This window comes from Nipponia nippon, unplaced genomic scaffold, assembly GCF_047370975.1.
Source record: "Nipponia nippon isolate SJK-2023a ecotype South Korea unplaced genomic scaffold, ASM4737097v1 scaffold_9, whole genome shotgun sequence".
In the NCBI taxonomy this organism is placed as follows: domain Eukaryota; kingdom Metazoa; phylum Chordata; class Aves; order Pelecaniformes; family Threskiornithidae; genus Nipponia; species Nipponia nippon.
Genome location: NW_028262413.1, coordinates 46,561,997 through 46,587,416, shown reverse-complemented (window position 1 = coordinate 46,587,416; position 25,420 = coordinate 46,561,997). Strand labels below are relative to the sequence as shown.

Here is a 25,420-nt window from a genome sequence, read left to right as displayed (position 1 = left end):
GCTTCCGGGGCAGAGCCGCCCGCCTCGCCCACCCCGGCCTTAAAGGGACGGCGCCGCGGCCGGGGCGGGGCGAGTGGTGCGGCCGCCGCGGGAGCCCGCACGGGCACCCCGCGCCGCCCGCCTGGTGGCCACAGCCACGATCGCGGGGACGGGCTGCGGCGGGAGCGGCGGCGAAGGCACTAGTGGCTGGCGGGCGGAATCCTGACAGAGCGGTTCCATGGTGTAATGGTTAGCACTCTGGACTCTGAATCCAGCGATCCGAGTTCAAATCTCGGTGGAACCTGGTAATTTTCTTCCTCTGTCTTTATTTTTTTTACTTTCTCTGCCCAAGTTACGGCCCGACACGCTCCCCGCTCCCCCCGGGCTCCTTCACTGCAGCCACACATCACCTCTTCTCTCGGCTGGCGCCCACCAGCCCGATCCCCCCCGGGTGCCCTGCTCCCGCCCGCGTGGGCAGGCGATGGCTCCCACCCGGAGCTGCCCACAGCCATGGCGGGGTTTGGGGCGGGTTGGCGGGAAGCCCCCAGGTCTCACAGATCCATCCCACGCACCAGGCCAAGAGCGGTGTGCGAAGCCACCGGAGCTCATCAGAGACGCCAAGGAGCTCTTTCAGCTCGGGATGTGCAAAGAGGCCGCGAGCGCGGGCCCCTTCCCTGCCGCCCCGTCCCTGGGCCATGGGAGACACCAGCTTTGTCACTGGCTTCCCTTGGTGCAGGCTCGAGACCTAAATAGAAGAGGATAAAAATAACGCTCGCGTCCAAATGATTAAACTAAAGCCCTTAAAACTGCTCTTTTTCCACCAGCTTGCCGTTAGCAGCAGCAGTAGGTTCGCCATCTCTGCAATCAGCGGCTGTGTTATCATTTCTGTGTGTGGAAAGTGACCCCCGGGCATCGGCGGCACCGCTGTGCATCAGTTACCGCCTGCTGGAGCGATAACGAACCATAACGTGATCCTCTGCATTTAAAAACAAATAGTTCACGCTGCCTTGGAGCTTCTGAGCGGAGAAAGCAAAGCGCTAATACAAAGACGCGCAACGTGTGACCACAATGTGTCACGCCGCAGGAGCCCGGAGCCTCCGGGTGAGGTCAGAGCATCAGGGTCTGGGCTCACACCGCGTCCTGCCCCCAGCCTCTGGCGTGCCCCGGCAGACTGGGCACCTCCAGCTTCTCATGGGTGCACAAAACCCACGGAGCATCGGGCTGTCACATCCCCAGGACCCCGTTCCACGTGTCCCGTGGGAATAATGGCATGTGCCATAAGGGATTGAGAGGCCAGACCTCACAGGAGCAGAAAGCACTCCAGGAGCGTAGTGGCCAGGTCTGTAGGAGTCTGCCTTGTCTTTGGATTCATCCTTTTTATCTCCAGATGAACCCACAAAGCCCAGAATCTTGAGTCTGAAAACACTTTTCCCACTTCTGCTGCTTGTCTCAGAAGTTATCCTACTGCATTGGGTAGCGCATTAAAATTGACAACGGATACTTGTGTGTGTAGGGGCTGGGGTATATTTATAACTGTAGTAAGGTTTCCTATTTGCGGTTCTCCATTGGACTTTGTTGCTAAAACGCTATGAATTTTCACTTGACGTTTCTCAGGCCCGGTTTCATCCTCCAGAAACACTATTAGTTCTAAAAAAATAAAAATAACACAGATGAAGTATTTTTAGTTATTCTCCTGTAAGACCTGTTCTCCTTTTCGTGTTTTGGATTTAGTTTGTGAGCCTGGAAACGTCCTTTATTTACACCGTTCATATGCGTAAGCATTACTTCCTCTTGCACCAAATTGCAAATGTTCCTCATCTGGAACTGGCTTGTCCTACGTAAGACTTGAGGGCACAATGTGGGGACAAAGCCTTTTCTGCTGAGCTAAAAATCACGGTCCCTACGTTGCTGTACCGCTATCACTTGTTGAACTTCAGACATTACGAAGCAGAGGCATTTTTACCGATCGTGCATTGTAACATGACAATTTCTGCAGGTTGCCGTGTATATGAGCAGCCGCAGGGATTATTTCTAGCCAAGCCCGTTTAAATGCATTTGGTCGTTTATAATCAGGTTCTTCGTGGTGTAGAGAAGCAAAACTGAAACAGCAGAAAGAACTTTGCATCTAAACAGGAGTCAACTGACAGCGGGGCAAGAGGAGAGCACTGGACTAGCAAGGAGCTCCAGAAATTAAAGACTTACATTCTGTCCAGTCCTGGCTTAATTGTGTTCCTGTTCAGGCAAGCCCCAGGTGAGAATCTACCAAACCTCAGGCAATGGCGCGGGCGGCGCAGACTGGCTTTGGCTGCTCTGCTCTTTCCTTGTGTCCCCTCCCGGCGCGTGCTGCTGTAGTGACGGGATGGCCTGGGACACCTCCTGTGCGTATGAAACGTGGCCAAAAAGCAGAGGTCAGGCCTGAAATAACAGAGGACTGTGTGCTCAGGGACTGACAGCTTTTAATGTGAGAACAGTCATTCAGCACTGGGATTTCTGCTGCGTTAATTGCCATTAGTGTCATCCTTGCGGGAACACTAAATTCATTGCAAACCTTGAATTGGCGCGCTCTCGTAATTCTTCAGTTTGTACTTAGGCACAGCCATTTGCGGAGGCAGCGCGTTCCAAGCAACTGGAGCAGAGACGAGGAACGATACTCAGCTGGCCCTTGGATGTTCAATTTAGCGAAGAAAAGAAGCAGAGGTCACACTCATAACGGCGTATTTATGGTTCTGTTCTGGAAATTCATACAGCAGCTGCCAAAAAGGCCCCAGCTTTTGCCTCGGCAGCCCCATTAACGTGCAGATGTGTGTCAGAGCGATCGGCTCTGAGCTGCTCGGCCCCAGGCGCTGTGCATCAGGCTCCCCCCGTGCCCGATTCTCCCTTCGTTCTCCCATTCCCTCCTGCCACCGGCTCCTGAGACCCCGAGAGAAACCCTGGCCTAATAAAGGGGAAAATTTGCCACCATCTTTGATGGTTGTAGCGTTCCCACAACAAGGGCAAGGTCTCTTTGCAGAATACACCAGTGGTATCTGACATGGAAACAGAAGAACGGCAAGCAGGGATGGCCAGTTTTGCTGCTGGTCCCAGCTTTTCTGGCTTTGAAATCCCTGTTCATGCTTTGCAAAGCCCATCCCTTTGCAAAGCTCAGGGAAAGCTTTGGAACTGGAAATCGCAATAATTCAAAATTGTCCTTGAATGGCCATTGACCCAAATTCCCGTTTCCCAGATGAAAGGAGCCACTGGCTTCCCCGGGCCAGAAGGCAGGAAGGACAAAAGCAAAGCCCCAGAACCTACTCTGCTTTATCAGAGGAGAAATGTTTCCTAAGGGGGAAATCCAATCAATACTTTGCAATTTTGTAACAATCCATGAATCATTGCAGTTATGCAGAGATAATTCAAGCTTTCCAATCCAGCTGCTAAATTAGAGAAAAGCATACTCTTAGCGCTCACTACCCCCAGCTTGACATGTCAGTCAGAAAAAAGTAACTTCAAGTATAAAATCCATCCACTGAAATAAAAAACACGCTTTTTTTTAAAACCCTGGATGAAATTAAAGGGTCTATGATGTAGAAGGAGTTCTATTTTTCAGGTAATTACATGACAGAGTAATGAAAATGCATGGAGGCAATAGGAATTTTTCTGTTGATAACTCACTTGAATTCCAGCATCCGCTATGTTCTTTTCCTACTTCTACAGCTCTAGGAAGAAAAGAATGTATAAGAAGAAATGGACCCAATCAAAATTATTTTCTATAAATCAACCTTTTCTTTCCTAACCCTAGAGCTGGAATAAAAAAGGACCTGGATCTGAATGGGACCTATCCAAAATCAGACCTCATCCTGGTTTTGCTGTTCTCTAGGGATCTCTGCGGCACTGAAGAAGGAGTGGGAAGGGAGCAGCTCTAGAGAAATTAACCATCTTCTGGAGACGTTTTTTCTCTGGGACAGTATTATGGTAAGCAGAAAGGAAGGAAAGTTTTCAGTAAGCTTTGGGAACGGGAATCGAATGCAACAGACTCGATGACTTGGTGTTTCTTGTGATGACTGTCAAAATGAAGTCATCAGTTTCCTGCATCCATTATGGACTCAACACACATCTCCTCGTCTGTGCCTGCTGCCTCCAGAGACAGATTAGCAAGATAATACTGGCAGCTCCAGGATAATTGCTGGCCAAGATACAATTTGTGAGACATGGCTCAAAATCCTCTGCCTCTTACTACACCCTGCCACAGAGTTTTATTTCCTATCTAGGGTCAAAATCTGCTTGATGTTGGTGTCGCTACCAGACAAATACAATGCCAACGACAGCAGCGCAAGCATTATCACACGTCCCATCATCTTCTAATTTGGATTCAGAAGATCAGCCCTGGGGAACGAAGAAGACAGTTTGATTTCTGTGGCCAATTCATTCACTGCTGAAACAACCAATGGAGCTGGCTGGCTGTGCTCAGCGTGGCAACGCCTGTTGTGAAGCTGTACAATTATCCAGGGAGCCAGGCTGAGACTATAAAACTTTGCTCATTAAGATCATTAGAGAGCTGTCAGATGGAAAAACTGGGGTGGCTTTGATCTGGCAGAGTACCGTTCCTCCTGTTCCCAGACCTTGGGAACCATCCAGTTCCCCATAATTATTTTTTTTCATGTCATTCAAACAATACTCATTGGTTTTTATAGGGTACAATAGCTTCTTCGGGCAAACTGGAGACTGTAACAGCTATAACAAGCTTAATTTGTTAAATAGAAACCCTGATATTTCAATGATTCCCCTATAACTATGTTCATAGTTGGTTTTGCCAAGAAAATGACAAAATGTTGCTCGTAATCCCAAAGATATTCCCTATAAATCCACTAGGTGTCCTACTGTTTTCAAGCAATTAGGCTCAAGGTTGGTTTGGGTTTTTTTCCCTAGCTTTGCCAGTGAGGAATTGGTTTGACTCTTTAGTGGAATTAGGTCTGGGTTCACAGGTTGAAGAAACGCATACATACGGTTTGTGCGACGCAGCGGGACATCTGGCTCACAGCGGCAGCTCTTTCGGCAACCGGCATTAATGTTTGCCACAGAGACCAACTCAAGGTTAGAGGCTGGAAGAGAAGAAGAGAATCTGCCTTCCTCTCTTGGGAATGCTAAACAAGATCCATCAGAGCTAAATCCTCTTCTCAGTCAACCTCGGGCATCTATTTATAGGACTACTAAAGTGAGCCCAATGCTGACCGCAAAGGTGGTGGCGACGCGCGTTAACCTTCCTCAGAGCCGCTCTGCGCCGGCTGCAGTCTTGACATTCCTGGTCACTGTTCCAGTCCCCGGCGGGCGTCCCGCTGCTTGCCAGTGCTCGCGCCTGGCTGCAAAACCCAGGACGGCACCTGCTCAGGAGGTGTCCTGTCACTCCAAACATGGAGCGCACGCCAAATAGGTACTAAGAAAAGCAGACTGAAGAGTAGCCGAAGGATAATTTTCTCATCCCAGAAAATATTTGGGGTGGAGGGTGGCCATCGGGAAGCGGCCAGCTGCTTGGCTGCTCCTTCACCGCGCGACCCAGGGCACGCACACAGTATCAACTCGTGCTGTTTGGGACATCCCTCGGCTGCCTTGGGATCTGTTATGTGCACCGAGTCCCAGCATGGCAGTCAGGACTCCTCTGAAACAGCCACCTCCTAGGTATCTAAAAAACATCTTTCGTTATTTCAGTGTCTTTCAGCGCTCAGAAGTGGATATTTGCAATATATCAGTGAGGGGCGGCTACGGGGTGATTTTTATGGTCTTGTCACTGAAGCACAAACCACATTCTGTATAAACCCGATAGCCTTACCCTCCGCCGAGCAGGGACTGTTACGTTTGCAAACACCCCTCCCATTCACTCTAGTTTCACAGGGGTGCCACATCTTGAATTTACCTCAGATCTATGTGAGGCAAGCGAGGAGAAAATCACGTTTGTTTTCCATTTAAAAAATGCCAGAGGCAAAGATACGCTCAGACAACGCGGTTATCGCCTTCATTAGGTGCTTCATGGCCAGAAGTACTGCCCATGGCTGTTGGCTGTGCAAACAGGCACCGGGCAAGGTGTCAGCATCGGTTTAACCACAAGCCGCAAGGAGAAATCGGAGGGGGAACAAGAGCCTCCCGTCCTCGGCCCACCAGGATTCCTTGCCATCAGGCATTGCACACCACGAGAAGAGCCTAGCATCTGTCCTGTGCCATGTGTTACTGCACTGCCTCCATTTCTTGCTATTTGTGTTGAAGGTATGGCAGTCATTTTCCTGACATCCTGCAAGAAGAAAAGATACTCCAATCTTCCGACCGTGTGTATATATATAGATACCTGCTGTAGTACCCTCCATATGCAGTATGCACCATATGCTAACTGTGAAAGAGTTTAACCTGGTCCAGCGCATGTGTTTGCTGTTATACATAACAAATACCTCCAGCCTTGCCATGATTCAGTGCATTATGCATAGGAGCCATCTGGTCCCGTAGCTGAAGCAGCAAACTGAAAAATTGATAAAAGCACAAACAGTCACAATGAGAGAGACTGAAAAGATGTGTTGATATTCCAAGCAGGAGTCTCCTTCCGTGGGGGCTAATCTCATCACCCATTGCCTCCTTCCTGCTCCTTTCTCTGGAAAGCTGCTGTCAGACAGGTTGCACTCTCAGCTCTGTGAGTACGCACACCTTTGGGATGCTAAAAATGCATTTCGTGTGCTTGAGCAAACCTTCTGGGACAAGATTTTTCTCAGTAGCCAGCTGTGCAGTAAGTAAGATGTGCAAGATGTTTGGAGCACAGCACATTTTGTGGAGCTTGGATTGATCAAGAACTCTGTCTGGTTTAAAATGTGCTCTCGATTATGATTAGTCATTAATATTGTCTCACTACTGCACAGAATTAGGGCTTATGGCTTTGGCAGAGTGCAAGGAGGTCCATCTCAGCTTGCCATGTTCTCAGCCCTGGAGTGGGGATGTATCTTGGAGGGACTGGAGCACCAGGGGAGCGACGAGGAACTCGGTGCAGTGGATGGGGTAGAATTTGGGATGGCTTGGATTTGGTCAAGAGTTTGTGTATGACTTGACCAGGAATACTGAGTTACTAAACCTGGCTTAATTAGATTTTGGAGCCAGACCAAGTTTCCCCGGTTCTGACCCTGGTTTCTGATGTTTGGAGGGCACAGGGAAGGAAGGCAGACGGAAGGCGCCTATTTTAGTACATCTCTGCAGGGAACGCGCACGCTTCAGACAGGTACACGTTTGTTTCCTCTGACACCAAATTAATGGGAATTGATGTATTGATTCTGCAATTCTCCTAAAAATTGCTTCAAGTTTTGGCCTGTTTCCAAGATGGTTATGTGCAATGTGCACACAGTTCAAGACAGATATTTAATTATTCTAATATGAATACAGTTTAAAAAATTCAGTTCCCTGTGAAATCCAGGAGATGATAGCTTTATGATCATGCAAATAATGCAGCCATTCCTGCTTCATATAGACTATTTTCCTGCCCAGCTACTCCTTTTGCCTTGATACAACCAAGCCCCTCCAAAATCACAGAATTATTAAGGTATTTGCCACCCGTGCAAATTCATTCAGTATTTTTCATCTTGTTTTTTTTCTTACCTGTTTTGAGAGCACACTGTTCAGAGCAAATGCAATCTGTTGTTCTGTCTTTGTGGAGAGTATTCAGGGTTACGGCAGAGCTCTACCAAAGTGAATATGTCACTGCCATCACTATTATTATTATTATTATTATTATTATTATTATTATTATTATTATTATTATTATTATTATTATTATTATTACAATAATAACCTGAGTCAGTCATTTGCCAGTCTCAAGGGTTAAAATCTACTGTCCTTGTGGGTATTCTCATATTTAACTAACTAAATCCTGGCAAAGTATCCACCTCATATACTGTATTTGCAGACTATCGGAGCATCTCTGTGCCAGGTGAGCTCCTGGTCCTAGAAAGAGAAAGCATCTTGTGTTAGGGATGGAGGAAGTCTTGTATTTTCTTGCTTTGATCACCGTGTCTCTGCTTTTATGATCTCACCAGGAAAGTTACTTGATGTTTCTCTATTTTGAGTGTCAGCATGGCTCCTGCAAATGTTTGAAGTCATCTTTGTATTTCATTTATTTTCTGGCAAAACAGCATCCATCTGCAGTTTAAGAATAGAACATATAAAAAGCCGCATACGACTCCAAAGCACAGAACAGAGAATTTCTGGGCAAAATTCTCTTCTCAGTTACACTTACATAACTCTGGAGTAGTGTCTTCATCTTTCTCGTTGTTACTCTGAAACCCATTTTCATTTCATTGTGTCAGACCCGAAGGATCTACCATATACGGCTAAATGGGATTTCATCACAACTGTTGTAATTTCCTAGGCAAACTTACAGCCTCCAAGGAAGTACAGAAAGACGCGTTTACAGTACGTGGGCCTCAATACTCTAAGGAATACGCTGCTGTCAGTTGGTCTCTGTTAGTTGTTTTCCACGCAAATAACAATACGATGTAGGTGGAGAACTGCTGAACTATCTGGAGCAGAGATTTTCTCCACATAACACAAGCAGAGAATCTGCACTGTACGGCCGAGCTCATTTTTAAAACATCGTGTTCAACAGCTCTTCCTTTAAACAAGGAAACAGTTGGCTCTAAATTGTTTGATATTTATTTTGTATAACTCTGTTCCCTGGCTGTCCATGCGATAGAAATGCTGTTGTGCTACAAGAAGACAGATTGCCTGGACTGGAAGCCCCAGCCCTGATTCAGGGAAGCACATGGTTTCCGTACAATGATTGCGATGATTATAATTACTATTCAGTCCATGGAGCAATTGTTTTTGGTGTTTAAAACAGAACAAAACAAAACAAAACAAAGCAGTTTTGGAAAGGAAAACATTATAAAACAACATTAGGAAAAAATAATTGTAAAATAGGAAGTGGTTGACCTTCAGGTGGTAACTCCATCCGCAGTGACTGCTATCCAGCGTTTCTAGTGATCAGAAAAGGGAAAGAAAAAAATCCCACTAAATATCCCAATGCACCTTTAGCAAATAATGCACCTCCGCTTCTGTAGGTATAACGGTTCGTGTCTCCTGTTCACCAGCTGCTCGTGTCAAACGCCAGACAGAGCCTGAAGTTTTTCAGCGGTCGCTGAAGGCAAAACCATCTAAAGCTGTAGCAGATGTTCGCTTGCTTCCTGTCTGCTTATCAGCCCCGCGAAGACACTTCGGTTTTGTACTTGTTATGCCAAGTGTAACTATGGAGATCTAATACAAGCTGCGCAACAGCGATACGGGGAATCGTTCTTTACGTATTCGGTTATGAATGATCAAGCAAAATATTATGGTTTCTAAGAACTCCCTCAAATTTTTCCATATGTACATTAGTCATCCCCCTCGCACGACAAGAAAATGACAGTGTACAAAATAATTTAAGAAATACTACATTACTGCAGCTCTATAAAGAATAATTTAAATATCATTAATGAATTGTTGTTCATTGGGCCTTCCGTAGGATCCTTCCCAGTTTGACCTGCCCTTTCGGTTGGGACTGTTGTCAGCAAGGAGTCCGTGCAGCACGTTTATGTTACACCAACTGAACAACAGTTACCTGCCGTGCCTGATGTTAGCTGCCAGCTTTGTTGGGGGGGAGGGAGGTGAATTAGCATCTGCTGGGTTACATTGCTGTGGTGAAATTCTTCACCAGCTTTAGCGCACGTCCCTTTGTATAATGGGCAGAGTGAAGCTGGTAGTTTGGCCTCAGCGTGTTCACGTTTTAGATGTTGTTTCTAGTACACCATGAGATAAGGAGTGGTATATCTCAACGGACTGTATTCCTCCAAGGCCTTCACGATGCGACAGAAGAGAGTTCTTAACTGTCAATTTAAAAATCAGTTACACTAAAGATTTTTTGTTGAGCAATCTAGGTGCACCTCAGCTGTTTTAATTCCTGTTTATATTCATTATGAGCTCCTGTAAACTATAACTTTAGTATGAATGACTATATGCGAGTGTTAAAACAGTATTCCGTTTTAGGGCTTTGAGCTAGTTTAATGAGACTGATTTTTACACTGTTGCACTGAAGTTGATATGCATTCCCAGTACAGGCAAGACCCAGAGCGACTGGGTTTATTGCTTAATAGACAGGAGTTCTTTTTCCTCCATGAAACAGAAGAAATAAAGACATTTACTTTAAGTAAATCCTAGCACAGATGTTTTTGCTTTAAGTTTTTAACAGTACCAGAAAAGGATGGTTTTGGAATGGTTCCTCTGCCCATGTTGAAACTGGAAGCCAAAAGTGACAGCTTTTGCCTGTCGCTGGTAGGCATGGCTATAGATATTCCTGCGGGAAACAAAAGGTTTCAGAGCAACAGCGGCTCTGCTGGTGTTTGCCACATTTCATATAACGCTATCAAGGAAAAAGAGCGCTAGGTAACCATTATTGCCACTTTTAACATTGTTGATAGCATTGCAAATCTATGTTGACCTGGAAAATGCAAATAGCGGGCACAGGGGTTCCTTGCGTAGTCCTTCTACGGGTGATAATCCGTGGTGTTACCGCATTAAGGCCCATGTCCGCGAAGGAAATGAAGCCCTCTGGGATGACTGGTTCCAAGGGAAGTAGGTATGGATATTCTTTTGAGAAAACGAGCTTCCATGTGAAAGCTGTAGACCTAAAATTCAGTCACCTTCCTTTCCCCGAAGGCAAGCAACGACAAGGCAACGCTTGAAGCAAAAGAGAAAAGTTGTTGAAAATGAAGATCTGCCGGACTTTGTGCAAAGGACAGATCTGCAGGCAAAAGATGGCTCCGACGAATGCAGTGATGGAAATTGCCTGAAGCATCTGGGAAAACACCACAAGGAGGACGAAGCTGGAAGAGGAAAAGGGGGGAAAAGGGGACCCAGGGATTAAACTCGTATGAATCGGGAATGTGGAGGAGGTGAGCACAATTCTTAGGGTGAGGTCCTGGAAGGGATGCAGTAAATATATAAAAAAGCAACATATTGGTTCTATGACTGGGTAAGGGATTTTTCAGTTGCAGTATTTGAAAATAGAGGTCAGTATTTAGACTTAGACTGTAAGGGGTAGCACAGTAGGGAGCGGGATGGATGAGATGGCTTAACAGGGCTTCATTGTAGTCAAATTAAAATGGTTTAAATAATTAATTCTCTTTTAAATTGACTCTACTCTGCACAGTTGACATTTTGGAAAAGCTGCCATTCTCTGGTCTTCTGGTAAATGCTTTTGCATCTGTTTTCCATTGTTTCCTTCTTGAAAAAAATCCTTGTCACTAACAGGAACCACCAGCAGCATGGAACAAATTGACTTGCCAAGGACATTTCCTCCAATCCCATTATTTATACTGGAAGTATTCTTTTTTGTATTACGAGTCAGACTGATTTAAAAAATTTGCTATATATTAAGATAGTTTTCTACTGTCATTATGAGTCAAATTCAAACTTGGTTAAGTGAATTACTTCCATTACGTCAACATTAGGTCATACTTTCTCAAGGAGGTGATCAAGCAGTTTAATTAATCCACAGTTCTCTCTGCCTACCTCGTTATACAGAGCTCCTTGCTGTCGCAGCAGAGGGCCTCCCCCAGGTACCAATCAGATCAGGTATGTCACTGCTGCTAGCACGTTGATTTTGAGATTTAAGCAGATGAGAAGGAGCGCATCCGTAGTATGATTTGGGGCAGCTTGGGTTAAACAATAGGTTTTGTATTTTGCTCTCAAGGTGCTTTGGTTTGTGTTCACTCCCATCTCCTTCGTCAGCTCCAGGTTGTGGACCAGTTGCTAAGAAAGTGTTCACCCCCCCTAAACGTTCGTGTTGAAGTTGGCGGCGCTGTTACGGCAAGGGAATACAAACGTAAGTTTGGGTTCTGACCGCAGCAGGGGTCTGTTGGGGTTAGGGGCTCCTTCGGGTCGGCTGGACCAAAGCCTCAGAGAGCTCAGAAAAGGGCAGAAGCTTGGTCTGACCTATATTCACGGTGACTCACCGCTGAGATTTAGTGCTGTTACTTTGTTTTGCCTCTGTTTCTCCGCAGTTGCTCACATTTTAAACGAGTACACTCTTACCTAACCGAATCGATAGAGGAGTATAATTAGGACCCAATATAATAAGGCCAGTAGTTGTAATAACGTCAGGGAACATTCCAAAGCAGTTAGAGAAGAAAAGGATTTCAGATAATTAGGAGAGGAGTTGGGCAGTGATACAGATTTAAAAAGTACCCAAGATAAAATAACAGATACTAAAAATATCTGTATTGAGATGAAATCCTCATGACTCACTACTTGAGCCAGCCTCCATTCTCCAGGAATTAGTAAGAAAATCATCCAAACAGGGCAGATTGCGGCGTATGGCCTCACTCATTGTGGTGGGCTTGCACTTCAAAGAAGTGTCTTACGCTGAAAAAGGATGGACACAGGTCTGACTGAAGAGGGCAATTGCAGTATTTTTTTTTAATATGTTCTGTAGCTGTAGCTTTTTAAAAATGGGTGGTTTCGTTTCTACCTAGAAAAAATTCTAATAACGAACGCTCTGGATCTCGAGTGACAAAAGCACTGACAGCAGGGCCTGCGATGCGTTCTTTCAGTCAACCAGGACATATTTTTAAATACCCGTGACTCTCTAGCTAGCAGTTGAGGAGCGATGAATCTAGCTTGCAAATAGTGCCATTGAAGTGCCATTTTTCTTCTTCTTTTTCTTTTCTGCACAATGTATTTTCTGACTAGATGCAACATTTTGAAAGTATTAAAAGTACTGGAAGTATTGGAAGTATTTTGGAAGAAAGTAGTATTCTGAAAAGTATTTTGAAATGCTGTAGAGTTTCAGAAAAGCAGCCAAGATGCGCGATGAGCACATCAGCTATAATCTGGGTCAGAACTGCGGTGCAGATGTGTCAGAGGCACTTTCTTGGAAACCCTCCACGACAGTTAGTGAGAAGAGCGAGCCAATGTTTTCTCACCGTACAAAAGAACGGTTCTGTTCGGTGACGTCATGCGGATGAAGCACTGCTTGTACCTCCGAAGCGGTGCCTGTTCAAGCTTGTTCGGGAGCAGGGATTTCTCCCTGCAAACAGTTTCAAGCAGGGAGTCTAGCCAATCTCTTTGGTACATCTTGACTGATCTCAATCTGACTTGGCAGTTTTCTGAGTGTTAATGATCTGGGTTTATTTCCAGATAATGACTATTTATGTAAATGAGATGTCTTATAAATAAATATGGAAATTACCCCATAACATTAATTGCAGGCTTTATGGTTCAAATACTTAATATATTAAAGGCAAATGGTGATGCGGATTGTCTTCGAGTTTATTAACTTAGTTATTTTGGCGGTTTGTTTTATTTTAACCTGTCTTACATATGTTGGACGGTGTTTCCTGAAGTAAAGCAAGCTATGTTATGTACCTGGATATATCAACGGATATCGAAGGACAATAAAAATCAAAATGCATCATACAATGGTAGCAGTAAATGGAAACCCAGATTTCAGAATGTTTTTGTCTAAGAATCAAAGAAATTAGTTTTACTCAGAGAATCTCAGCTTAAGTGTTGTTAGCCATTTACTAAAAAAATGAGATAGTTTTAAATTAATTATAATCCTTTGCACTTCTATGGCTGCTTCTCTTGAGAATCTCAGTAGTGTTCTACAAACATTAATTAAGCCTAATAGTACTCCTGAGAAGTGGTTGACTGATAGATATACTTCACTTAACCCATCATGATATAAGTGATCTCTAGAACATAATGCAAAAACTTTAAACAGCGGGACAACACGAGAGTTTAGAGCCTGGAGTAAGTCGCTCAGCCAGGTAAAACTGTGGGGAACGTTTAGATGCATGGAATGCAGTTACTTGGCCTAGGCATGATCTGAAGATAAATAACAGTGCAAAAACTAAGGAACTGAGATCCTTGGTAAAGGAAAATGGTTTTATATCTGACGCGAGAGAAGATACCCCCAGCACCGCAGGATCACGTAGTGTGACTCTGGATGATGGACTGGACTGAGTCAGAGAAAAGACTGCTATCTGCGGTTTGCAGAAGTCACCCCCAGATGGGCCAAAGAGCGCGAGTCCAGACCGAATCTCTAAGGCTGATGCATGAACAGCAGTGCTAACCGTCCCGTCCTTACTCTCACCCCTGAGGGGGCAGGGGCTGCTGAAAATAGCAAGAAAACAGCAGCATCGGTGTGTACATTTACAGCCCAAGACTGTTATTTTTGCTGGCGAATCTGCATGCATAATTTCCTTCCTGATATTACTTCACAAAGAGAAGCTTTTGTTATCTTGCTTTACTGATGAGACCAATACTTAAAACGAGCTCGTGCTGGAACAGACAACAGGTTGGGTTTGGTACATGCATTAGGACTTGGACCATGCTCAAGCAACACTTCTGCTGTCCCATTCTCAAAAAATCTGCTGCAAATATTTGTTTCAGAGCTTCCAGCGTCTACGGGAAGAGCCATTCCAGAAATATGCTCCGCCTGTACGTGCTTATTTGCCTACTAACAGCAGGAGAAGAGGTATGGCATCACTTGCTGGATACCCCCCTGCAGCAACACAGCAAAGCACAACGTTAACTGGTTTCTCACCCATTAATACCAGTGGCTATCCAGTGGGCCTCTTATCATTCGACATTTGATAGTTGCTGCAATGCTGCAATGCCTTGTGAATAGTTTTAGCATTTGCTGAGGGGAACTTTCTGATGCACAGTCTAAATTCTCTGATGCACACTCTGAAATTCTGAGGAAGCAAAGCAGCACTGAAAAGTGAAACGATAATCAGTTTGCATCAGATTTTTATTTATAGAAATGACTTGGAAACATTTGGGTCTCCTCTTTGGATACGTGTTCTTTCCTTTTTGCTTCCCAGCATTTCTGTGCTTTTGGGACTACAAACTCTGACATAAATATTGGCAATAAATCCTTGCTGAGCAAGTCTACCTGCTGGAGAAAAATCTGCTCATTTTATCCATGTGGAATGCCTAGACACTGCAATTAGACGTTAACCTTACTCATGTACAATGAAATTCTTTATTTGCATCTTGTGAATTGTAATTCATGACATACCTGCCTCTGACGCCTAATGAACCCCCTGCAGTGCTTCTGCTGAGGTCAGGGGCCTTTGGATCAGGCCCTGCGTTCGCTTCATTTCCCCGTATTTTTAGCTGCTTCAGTAAGTTCTTCATCTAGAGAAGGGTCTGAAACCTCTTTTTTTTTGCATATATGCATGATATTCTATTGCCTCTTTCATAATTTATAATAAGTCGTTTCCCTGGAGTGCAAAAAGCTTTTCAGAAATACTATACTCGCAGCAGTAAAAGGAAAGGTAACTGCACTGTTGTACTGCTGCATCATAATATTTAAAGACTTTGTTATTTCATCATCTCTCCTAGAATTTAATCATTCCAAGCAGGAATGGTCTCTTTATGTCAAAAGGGATAAGTTCCAGATTTTCAAATACGCATATATAAAAAAAACCCACCACGATGTTGCTTCGTTTTCAGCGTGATTCCAGCTTGCCAAAGGCTCCCTTTCATTGCGTACCCTTCCGGAGGTAGATCCATTACCGCACCGTAAAGTGGGTTACTGGACAGGGTAAGGCAATTCATCCTCTGAAATGCAGAGTGTTGTTTTGCCAGGTACATGGTTTCTAATTATCCATTATCATTATCTTTATAGTTATTTTTACCGAGGTTACAGATATGCCGTGTATATTTGAAAGATGTTCTGTTGGGTTCTTTTGGAGACTCATTCTTCCCCTCCGTAGTCGTAAATGAGCAGTGCACGTAGCACAGCCAAGTGAGTTCAAAGGAATAAAATTGGTAAGAAAGCAAACAGATTAAGCCCCAAATTGCATACTTAAGAAACTGAAATAGTTTTGCCTATGGAAGCCAGTCTCTGCCAGGAAATAGTGTGAATAGTAGTAGCTGCGCTTTTTTATTGCCCTTTTTTTAGCACTGCTGAAGCCTTGTGAATTATAAGTAGTCAAATCTCACGATCCTGGGACAAAGTCTGTTAAAACCATGTCCTGGGACAGGGAAGTTCTCCGTTCCACTCCTGGCTCTGTCACTGACCATCTGCCAGTTGTCCTCTGCCTTGCTTGAGTTTACCCACGTGTAAAATGCAGTTAAAATAAGCCGAACCATACTTTGAAAATGACTTTAGTGCCACAAGCTAGAAATTTGGGGTTGCAACACGGAAAAAAATGGTTCTGTGGTTGCCAGTCCGTAGAAACCCTGCGCGTCTCCCTGGCCGCGCTCCTGGGGAGGCTAAATCTGGCTGAGGGTGCTCCACCCTGCACTTGAGAGGCGCGGGATACCACGCTAAGCATGCATGATGCCTGCCCACCTGCAGCTGTTAACTTGTTTAATTAACTTACTATGCACAACAAGAACCTGATCCGACACTAACTGGAATTAAGAGGAAGACTTCTGTTGCCTTCGTGATCTTGGGGTTGGTCTCCGCAGGGGTGCAGAGACCACTGCCTAGAGATCCCCAACGTCCCCCGGCCGGGAAAGGCTTCGTTTGACGGGGACACAGATACGTTTCTGTGCAAGGAGCCTGCAGGAGCTGGGCACACAGTAAATCTGTCTCTGCCTGTACAGTAACACTATTCACTGATGCTGCTCTTTATTCAGAAATAAATACAGCACTATAGTCATTATTTTTCGTAGACCCTTTCGCACGTGGCCTTAGACAAGCCTTAATGTGGAAAATTGATGACAAGCTATGCAGGAAAGCTCTGCGGCTAGCTATGTTAGGAAAGGTGACTTGATAGAGGTGGTGACAAGCTAATAATGAAATGGAACATTGCAATTAAATGTGCTGGTGGGGAAGAAAGTGTGCCACAGCCAAGAGAGCGAGCGAGCAGCAGGTAGGTCATGGAGAGAAAGCAGAGGAGGCTGGATGGAGCAGGGCGGGAAGGAGGGGGAGATGCAAGAACAAGAAGGACAGGATGGAGATAAGCACGGCGTCAGCTGAGATGGTAGGATTGGGCAGAAACTATTTTGTTTGGTGTTTGTGTCAGTCCTTGCACGGTGAGATCCGCGTCCCTGACTGCGATTTGTTGACGTTGACGCAATATGTAATTAAATGCAGATAAGTCCTAGAAGGACAGAAATGGTGGAGGGAAATAAACAGGTCGGGCTATAAATGAACAGCAAATCAAAGATATCTGCACAAAGTTTTACCTATGACATGAGCTGAAAAGTGTGAAAACTGCCACAGGATGTTTAAGAATTAGGTTTCTGTAAATTTTAAGTTCCCGTTAGAAATAGTCAAGAATATTTTAATGGTTATGAACCTAAACTCTGAGAGGTGAACTATTCATACATCAATGCAGTGATTTTGCCTCAGTATACAGGCAGCTGAAACAATACTCTCAGAAGTAGGAACAGACCCATTAATCTTGGATGTTAACGCCAAAGCCTAAAAATTACGCCTACATGAAAAATGAGCAAGGGCAGAGAGCACAGAATAGTTTGAACATCAAAATTACTAACACAAGCCAGAAGATGGACTTCGTTATTGCTATTTATTTGAGAAACATTTCCAGGATTAAGATATACCAGAAACTGTCAAAGGATTTAGAAAAATTTCTACCAGCACACTACATAATTTAAGGGCTCACTACAGAACGCAGACCAGCTTGCTGGAAAAAATACTGAGGTTCTGGGTTCTTGATCCCTCACTTACTCCACTGTGTATTGCTGAGAGAGAACACGTCTTCATGGGTGTGGCCAGAAACGCATTTTATGTAGAAATACAAGGAACGGGCAATGTTGTTCTTGTAGTCCCTGCCTGGGACAGGGGTTTGACACATTCCTTAGTCAGTGTGCTGGCTGTTGGGAAAAAAAAGAAGAGACAGACTCAGCTCACAAATATCAAACCTGGCAGCGCAAAGCTGTGTCTGCATGTGCAGGCTTGCACATGGGTGCTTCTGCCTGGGTAGAGACTGGCTTGTGTCAGCCGCTCTGTTTGCTACAGCATTTCTGCTATAAACAGTCGTATTAACGAAAGCATGTGGGGGAAAAAAGGTCTTATTTTGTACTTTTTGCTTTTATATTCTCCTACTTGGTCAGATTTTTCAGAGCGATGAGGTAAGCCAATACAGTAGGTCTGAACATAGGTAAGCATTTACAGTCCAAATTCAGAACTTCATATGAATTTTCTGTCTTTATAACGAGCCACATCTAAACCCTGGAGCCAAACGTCCAGAGCTGAGGGAAGCTTGAATTCAAAGCCAAAATTGTATGGTTGCAGCCTATCCCTAAACATCACTTCAAAAATAGCACATGGGTATAAAATTTTGAACGGCAGGGCTGCGGTACCCAAGGTGCCAGAAAAGTAGTATTTCTGTGTGTCGGTACAAGCAGGAGGACTCGTTTTGTTGTGCTCAGCAACATCTTGACATGCTGCACTAATCTTAGCCACACGCTCTTAAAAGATTATTTTTGTCTCGGGTTCTTTTCTAGTCTTTGATGCAACAACCTGGTGCGGGTTACATCAAGCCTGCAGAAAATCCCCCCCCCCCCCCCCCCCCCCGTTTTCTCTTCCCTTGTTTTCCAGACAGCCGGCACCTCCTCCGGGTCCTGGCGAAGGGCGCCGCAGGTGAGGGGAAGACTGGGGTATTTGGGCCGGAGACTAATTTCTGTTTAAATTAAAGGTGCCGCCGGTGGGCGGGAAACGCTGTGGGGTGGAGTGAGGGGGGGCAGTCCTATCTGAGGCTGTGCTGAGGGGGTTTCGCTGAGGGCGTCCCGCTGCCCCCCTCACGGTTCAGCGCCGCTCCCTGAGGGGGGGAGGCGGGGGCCGCTGGACCGAGGCCCCCTCGCCGACGGGCCCGCCCTGGCAGAGGGAGCCCTCGGAGGCGAGCTGGGCGCCGGGGCGGCCGCCGAGGGCCGTTAGGCAGGGCGGCGGCGGCGGGCCCGCCTCAGGCGCGGCGGGGCAGAGGCGCCTCCCGCTGCGGAGCAGCGGGGCCCGGCGGCCGCCCTCCCGCGCCTTCCCCGCCGTCACGAGTCGGCACCCACCCCCCGTGACAGCCAAGATGGCGGCGGCAGGAGGCGGTGCGCAGGGGAGGGGGGATCCCGCCTGAGACGCCCACACGGCGGGGAGGCGGCGGAGGCGAGTCGGGCTCCGCTAGGATGAGATAAGGGCGCGGGGACCGAGCGCGCTTCCCCCTCCCCTGCCCCCCTTCGCCCTCCCGCTCCGCAGGAGGCGCCGCCGGCCGTTCCCCCCTGCCCCGGGGAGCGCGGCCCCCGCCTGAGGTGAGGGCTGCGGGGCGGCGAGGCAGCGCGCGGGGCTGTCACCGCGGTGGGGCGGGGGGGGGGGGGTCAACGAGGAGATATCGCGGGGCGGGCGCTATCGCGAGTCTGGGCCGGCGGGGAAGGGGGCGTCCGGCTCCCCGGGCTGTCAGTAGCGGGCCGGGGCGCGGGGGCCCGGCGGGAGGCCGGGCGCGGGGCTGAGGGGAGCGCGGGGGCGGCGGTAACTTTCCGCTGGGCCGCGGTGGGAGGCGGAGGGGAAAACTTTCTCCTTTCCCCCGCCGGCCCGAGGCTTCCCGCCGGCCCCCCGCCGCGGCGGTGGCCGGGCCGGAGGAGAGGAGCGCACCCCCGGCCCGGTTTGCGGGGCCGCGCAGGCAGGCGCTCCTCAGGGCGGAGGGCTGCCGGGGCTGAGCCTCCCTGCTGACCTGCCATGTTACAAAGGGCGGGCGGGCTGGGAGAGCCGCTCGGGGAGAAACCGGCCGGGGTGCGCCTGTCTTCCCCAAATAAACGTGCCATTTTTCCATGCAGCGTGCGCTGCGTCAGCGGGGATCGCACAGGTAGCGTTCAGCCTTGTGCGTGCGTGTTTTTATTGCGACTTTCCCTTTGGCTCCCGCACCCTGGGTTACTGTCTACCTGGATTAATGCGACACGCTGGACACGCTGGTGAAAATTCGCCCTGGCGTTTTTATCTTTGTTCCATCGCGATGTCTGCATGTGGCATGAGTTGCTGGCCAGGGGATGATAATATTTAATAACTTCCTAGCCATGGTTGTTATTCTGGAGTAATTTCAAACGGGCTGCATTTAAAAATGTGCTGCCTCTGAGAATGTTGATTTGCTGAAAATGAGGACTTGACTTGGCGCTTAGTTCTGAAGTTTGATTTTTTTTGAATTAACTGAGTAGAAGTGTGGTGTTCTGGACAGCTTTTTACTTCATTTCACAATTTTTTCTGGAACTGTTGCTCAACTAGAGGTTTCCGTAAAGAGTGTTACATTACAGTGCATAATCTTTCACTTTCTGAATGATTAAACACAAATATTTAATCTTGGCAAGTATCTGCGGTGGTTTAGGAAAACTAATTGAGTTAGTCTAGCCAAGGAAGGTCGAGGGGGAGTAAATGAATTATTTCTGGTTTGTGTGTTTAGCATACAAGTCTCACTTTGTAAGAGTCTCCCGTTTCTCTCTTCTTTTTTAAAAAAAAACTAATATGTTTAGAGTATTGGTGAAACTTTGTCTTGCTTTTAGAGTATTGAGTCTGTAAGCTCATTTAAAGTGAACATTAAAGTGGAACTGCGTCTCTGGTAAATGAAGCTAAGTTTTCTAGGGGTAATGGTGACTTGGCGTTGAAATTGTTTAATTATCAAAAGTAGAGCATTAGAGTTTCTGTGGTTAGCTTTTGGGGAAGGGGAAAACTGCATGGAGCCTTAAAGACAGAACAAAATGATTAAGCTTCTCTACAGCCTGAAGAGCTTCTGTGATGTACACATTTTACTTATTCTAGAAACATTAGGGTCCAGCTGGATTGAGGTACTTTCCTCAAGTGTATGAGCAGCTTCTGCTCCTTTGGAACAGGCTTTACCCAATGGCCTCTTCTAAACAGTGAATTTGCTAGAAAATAGCACAAAAGAGCTGTTTCTGTAAGCAGTAAGCCAAAAGGCACTGGGACCGTTTTTTAAAATACAGCCTTACTTAGAAATGTTTTTTTTTTTCCAGTTTTAAGGATGTTCATACATGTGAGTTTTCATGCTTTTTGCAGCAGTGTGGTTGCAGGTCCGCATGTCTGGTGAATGGCTTGTTCTATATGCTTTACTTGGATATAACACTGGTATGGTGCTTAATGGAATTTCTATACGTGTTAATGGCAATATTAGCAATTTCGTAGTTAGGTAGCCAGAGTTAACGATTAGTAAGTAAAAGCATAAATATTGACATAGCCTGGCACATACTATAGGGCTCAGGTGAGCATAGCTGATTCAGGTCAAGCATTAGGAGCAATGCAAATAACCTGGTCCTATTTAAGGTACGTGCTTGAAAGGGAAAGCAGCAAAAGGTAGAGAGCAGAGCCCAGCTGGTGCTCTGAAGAGAATGAGGTTGTCTCAGGAAGGTGTCTAACTAATACTGCTGTTTTATGTCGCTCTTACAAAGGAATTGTGGGCACCGCTGTTCAGAAGCCAGCCTGCAATTTTTAATCTACCGGATTTTGCATTGAAGGGTTTACTAATTTCTAGGTAAATTCCTGCTGTAGCGTGTGATAGCTAGAGAAAACTCTCTTGTGACTCTTTGATAGAGGAAGATGATATCTGGACCAAGCTGAATAAGGATAATGGGATTTGTTAATCTTGAGGTTTTAAAGCTAGAAAAAGAAATTTGCAGTGTCACTTAAATATTCAACATTGCTTTTTGCTTTCCATCATACTTCCTAGCAACTGAATTGGAGTTAGTTTTGCAAGTCATAGTAGGTTGAAATGCTTTTTATAACAGTGGCTGTAAAAACAGTTGCACTCATGGTCAAACACCAGCAGGTTGTGGAAAGGAAATAGTACAATAGCTACTTAGTCAAGACCTTTTGCGATCTTAAACGTTTCCCAAAATGAAGACTTGTAGGAAGTCTCCTTTCCATTCGTTGTCCTTTGCTCAACTCTGACCTTAGTTTTTAAATATGGTGTTGGCACGACCAAAAAGTTGGAGGCTAAAATGTTGCACAATTTATATTGGATTTTTAAAAAAAATTCAATGTAACCTTGTAGCCTTGTTCAAACATAATGTTTGAGGCATTGGTGATTTCCAAGTATGTTGCTGTCTGACCGAGGGTTCCAGTAGCTGAGGTTTTGATATGTCTGTAGCTGTGGATTTAAGGTATTGTTCTGAAGTTTCCTGGAAAGAACTGCGATACTTCTTAAAAGGAGGGGGAAAGGACCAAAAAAAGACCGCAAAATCATTTCTATTTAAGTGCCTTAACAAATCACGATGCAATTTATGTGGATTGGTGTATTTCCAGTATAATTCTCTTGTTTGTGAAAGTATTTAAATCAGGCTTCTCTGTGATGTATTGAAATTTCAATATTTTTTTATGCTGACTCTCAAAAAAACCACCCCAAAACCCCCAAAAAACCTCAGCCTGCCGCCTCTCCATCCCCCTTCACAATCTTCCCCCAAACCAAACCCTGTAAAATTTAGCACCTTTGCCCCCACAGTCTACAGAGTCAAAATTGAAACATACAGTGAAGGCAACGTGAGGCAGTGATGCTGAGAGGTTTGATCTATAGCAGTCATTTTAGTAGCAGTCTATGAGGCAGAAATAGTCATTGGTAGTTCCCTAAAGAGCTCAGAAACAGTACCAGGAGGAAATTGTGGAGGAGAAGTGGAAACGAAGGACTTAAGAAAGCGTCAGCCCTACTCTTTTAAATGGCGTATTTTTAACTTTTCAAAGTATACTTTCATGTATTAGATACAGGGTTGCTGTAGAGGCTGAAATAGGGTGAAATTGAAGTAAGCCATAACAGCGGGCGGGGAGTGAAAGAAGAAGAAGGAACTATGGTATAAAAATAGGATGCGAAGAGTAAGGAGGAGTGTTAGAAGTAAGTTAGCCAATTATATCCTCACTATTTAATTTTTACTTTAAAATTTGACTTTTTTTAATTTGGGTCAGAAAAAATCATTAATACTGGTTAATCAAATTATTTCAATTTAGCCATCTGAAATAAAAGCGGACAAGCAGTAAGCATGTTGTATAAGTTGTATGTACGTGTATGCAAATGAAGAAGTCCCAAGAGGAGTCCCCCACTCTTTTTGTGTGCAAGCATTATGCAAATAGAGAGAAGGGGGTTGCGGGCTGGACTCTTGAGTTTTGGTTTTGTCTTGAGCTTCAGGAGAAATGTGCGGGCTTAAGGAATTATTCTCAGTTTTACAGCCGAGATCAGGATCAGCTTCAATAACTTCCGTATGTCAGCAAGTTTGTCTGCATGATACTTTGACTATAAAATTACAATGAAAGAGGCAATGCTGTCCAGATCCTGCAAGTGCAAAAGTAATTGGGCTCAGCACAGTGCTGTCAGTTAAATCCTGGTACAGGAGCACTGTTCTAACAAATTGTACAGCTTTGTAGTTACCTTGTATGCTGAACTCCTGTTCGGGCCAGTAAGACTTCATTATGGAGAGCACCAGGGGCAAACCCTCCTGTGAGTAATTTTCTTGTAATACTTAGCACGTAAGGTGACTCTCCCTGACTCAGTACGCTCCAGCCTTTCTTTTAAGGGTGTGGTAATTCAATAATTTTGGTCCCAAAGATGGGGAAGGGGTTTTACGATACATCTGTTCTATGTTACAAAGAGGTATTTTGAGCTGGCTTTGGAATCCTGAAGCAGTAGTTACCTTAGCATATCATGCACTTCAGCTAATTTACTGTGATTGTCAGGGGGATACCCTAATGTTGCTTTATATTGCTTTGCTAGCTAACCTAGCAAGGAAACTGTCACAGCAATATGTGTTAGTTAATAGAGTTATTTGTAGCTGAACTGGTAACGTTACGTTCACACATTTTTCTGTGAGGTAGATGATGAACATTTTGCTAACTGGATGTAGAGATTTACTAGATGAGGGAGGTATTAGTCAGTGTTCTCTCTCCATTAAACCTTGCCAGTGTGGTGTAGATCATCCGCAAATAGCAGTCTATGCATGTCATCCACTCAGTGTCTATAATTTGCAGTGTGGCTGGGTTCAGTTTTCTTACCTTACATGACATTTTTTGCTGGCCAGAAAAAAAAAGAATGTCAAATATTCTAAGTCACAATTAAAGTTATTTTTAAATGTAGCAAAAAAAAAAAAAATGTTAGCGACAATTCCCACCTGTCTTTCCCTCCAGCACCCCATGAATTCAAAATTTTAGTTTGGGGAGAGAATGGCTTCAAACTAGACTGAGGTTGGCATGTGTGTCCGAACATGGCTGGGTGAAAGCAGGATGCTTCTGTCAGTCTTGGCTGATGCACTTTGACATTTGCAGTGAGAGATTTTGGGTTTGAAGCTCAATATTGGAAGATTTGCTGCTTTCATTTGCCTTTATCGACTGTGCCAAAGAAAACAGAACGTTCTGTTTGGGGGACTTCTCCTTTTAAAAAGTTGGTGTATAATAAGTAGGTGTACAAAAAACATGGACTAGCTGCCCTCCTGAACTGTGTTTTGGGTGAAGTAATATTGACATTTTATAGTGCTTATCTTGGCTTCCCTCCCCCTCATGTGCTATAAATTGTTTTCTGCATCCTTCCTTACAAACGCAGTTGTACTTCAGAAATTGTTTCCATTCTTTGGTTGTGCTTTTTGGCCATAAATACTGTAATCTAGAGAGAAAAGTGGAAGTTGTTTTAAAACTGGCCTTGTTAAGATTTGTCTCTGTCATGAATCTTGTGGGGTACTTGTACATCACTTTCCTTGAATTTTTGTAGTCAGGGTCGAATATCATGGGATTTTACTGTGGCACAACTGTAATGAGCACCTAAGCAGCCTGTGCCTTGTTAGACCCTCTTAGTAAATGGTTTTATTTTATTGAGACTGAAAACAGCAATGAAGAACAAACAAATAGAAGACTCGGTGAGCGATGGTGGAAAGTGCAGAAGATGTAGAAACTGCCTGCTCTCTCCCTCAGGGTGAAGTCTGTTCCTTCCTGCCTTCTCTGCCAGTGATTCTGTGTCCTCCTCTAAGCTGTGATACTCTAGATGGCTAGTTCTTGCTCACTGACTGCAGCGATCCCGCTGAATCTAGATTAGCCTCTGAATTTAAGCCTAATTTTTCTTTCTTCCTAGACATTGCTGAACAAATCTGCTTGTCCCTCAGTTCTTGGCCTGCATTCCTATTTTCTCCTCCCAAACTCAGTCTTGTGTTGTGTCCCTGTGCTCTTATCCAGCACTTTTCTGTTTCCCGGGCACCTCTTAGAGATCCTTTGTTGCCAAGTTTTCTGAGCTCTTTTGATTTATCTCCTCTGCTGTTTGAATGAGAGTATGTTAACCATGAGTTGGTATAGATGACTGTGAATGGGCCTGCAAAAAAACTTGATAGCGATTCTGGTCTAGTGATGTCGGGGCAGAACAATGTTGGGGTTTTTCTTGTTTGTTTGTTGGTTTTTTTTATATATGCCAATATGTTTCTTAGCACTAGTGCCATTATTGATGCAGCACCAAAGGGAGCTTAGTGGAGGCTAATG

The 25,420-nt window shown here is 45.2% G+C and overlaps 1 protein-coding gene, 1 long non-coding RNA gene and 1 other non-coding gene across 16 annotated transcripts in view; all 3 read left to right on the top strand.

The window, feature by feature from the left end:
• The first annotated feature begins 87 nt into the window (after positions 1-87).
• On the top strand, positions 88-14,886 carry LOC148050316 (uncharacterized). Of its 7 annotated transcripts, none has more exons than XR_015701410.1 (7): positions 88-284; positions 804-1,318; positions 2,053-6,213; positions 10,669-10,904; positions 11,536-11,586; positions 11,743-11,836; positions 12,703-14,886. It is a non-coding gene; the product is annotated as an uncharacterized LOC148050316 (long non-coding RNA). The 7 variants fall into 7 exon arrangements; XR_015701412.1 differs by having other exon boundaries at positions 804-2,230; positions 3,758-6,213; XR_015701409.1 differs by having other exon boundaries at positions 804-6,213; positions 12,795-14,886.
• TRNAQ-CUG (transfer RNA glutamine (anticodon CUG)) lies at positions 212-283 on the top strand. Its single transcript has one exon. It is a non-coding gene; the product is annotated as a tRNA-Gln (tRNA).
• Positions 14,887-18,848: 3,962 nt separating the features above from the next.
• Positions 18,849-25,420, top strand: part of DENND4A (DENN domain containing 4A) — a 57,987-nt gene continuing 51,415 nt past the window's right edge. For 2 of the 8 annotated variants that reach the window (XM_087743224.1, XM_087743223.1), the window contains exon 1: positions 18,860-19,233. The gene's annotated coding sequence lies outside the window, so the exon portion shown is untranslated. Of the gene's footprint in view, positions 19,234-19,764; positions 19,785-25,420 lie in introns of those variants that run through there. The other 6 variants (XM_087743231.1, XM_087743229.1, XM_087743227.1 and 3 more) reach the window with 6 other exon arrangements.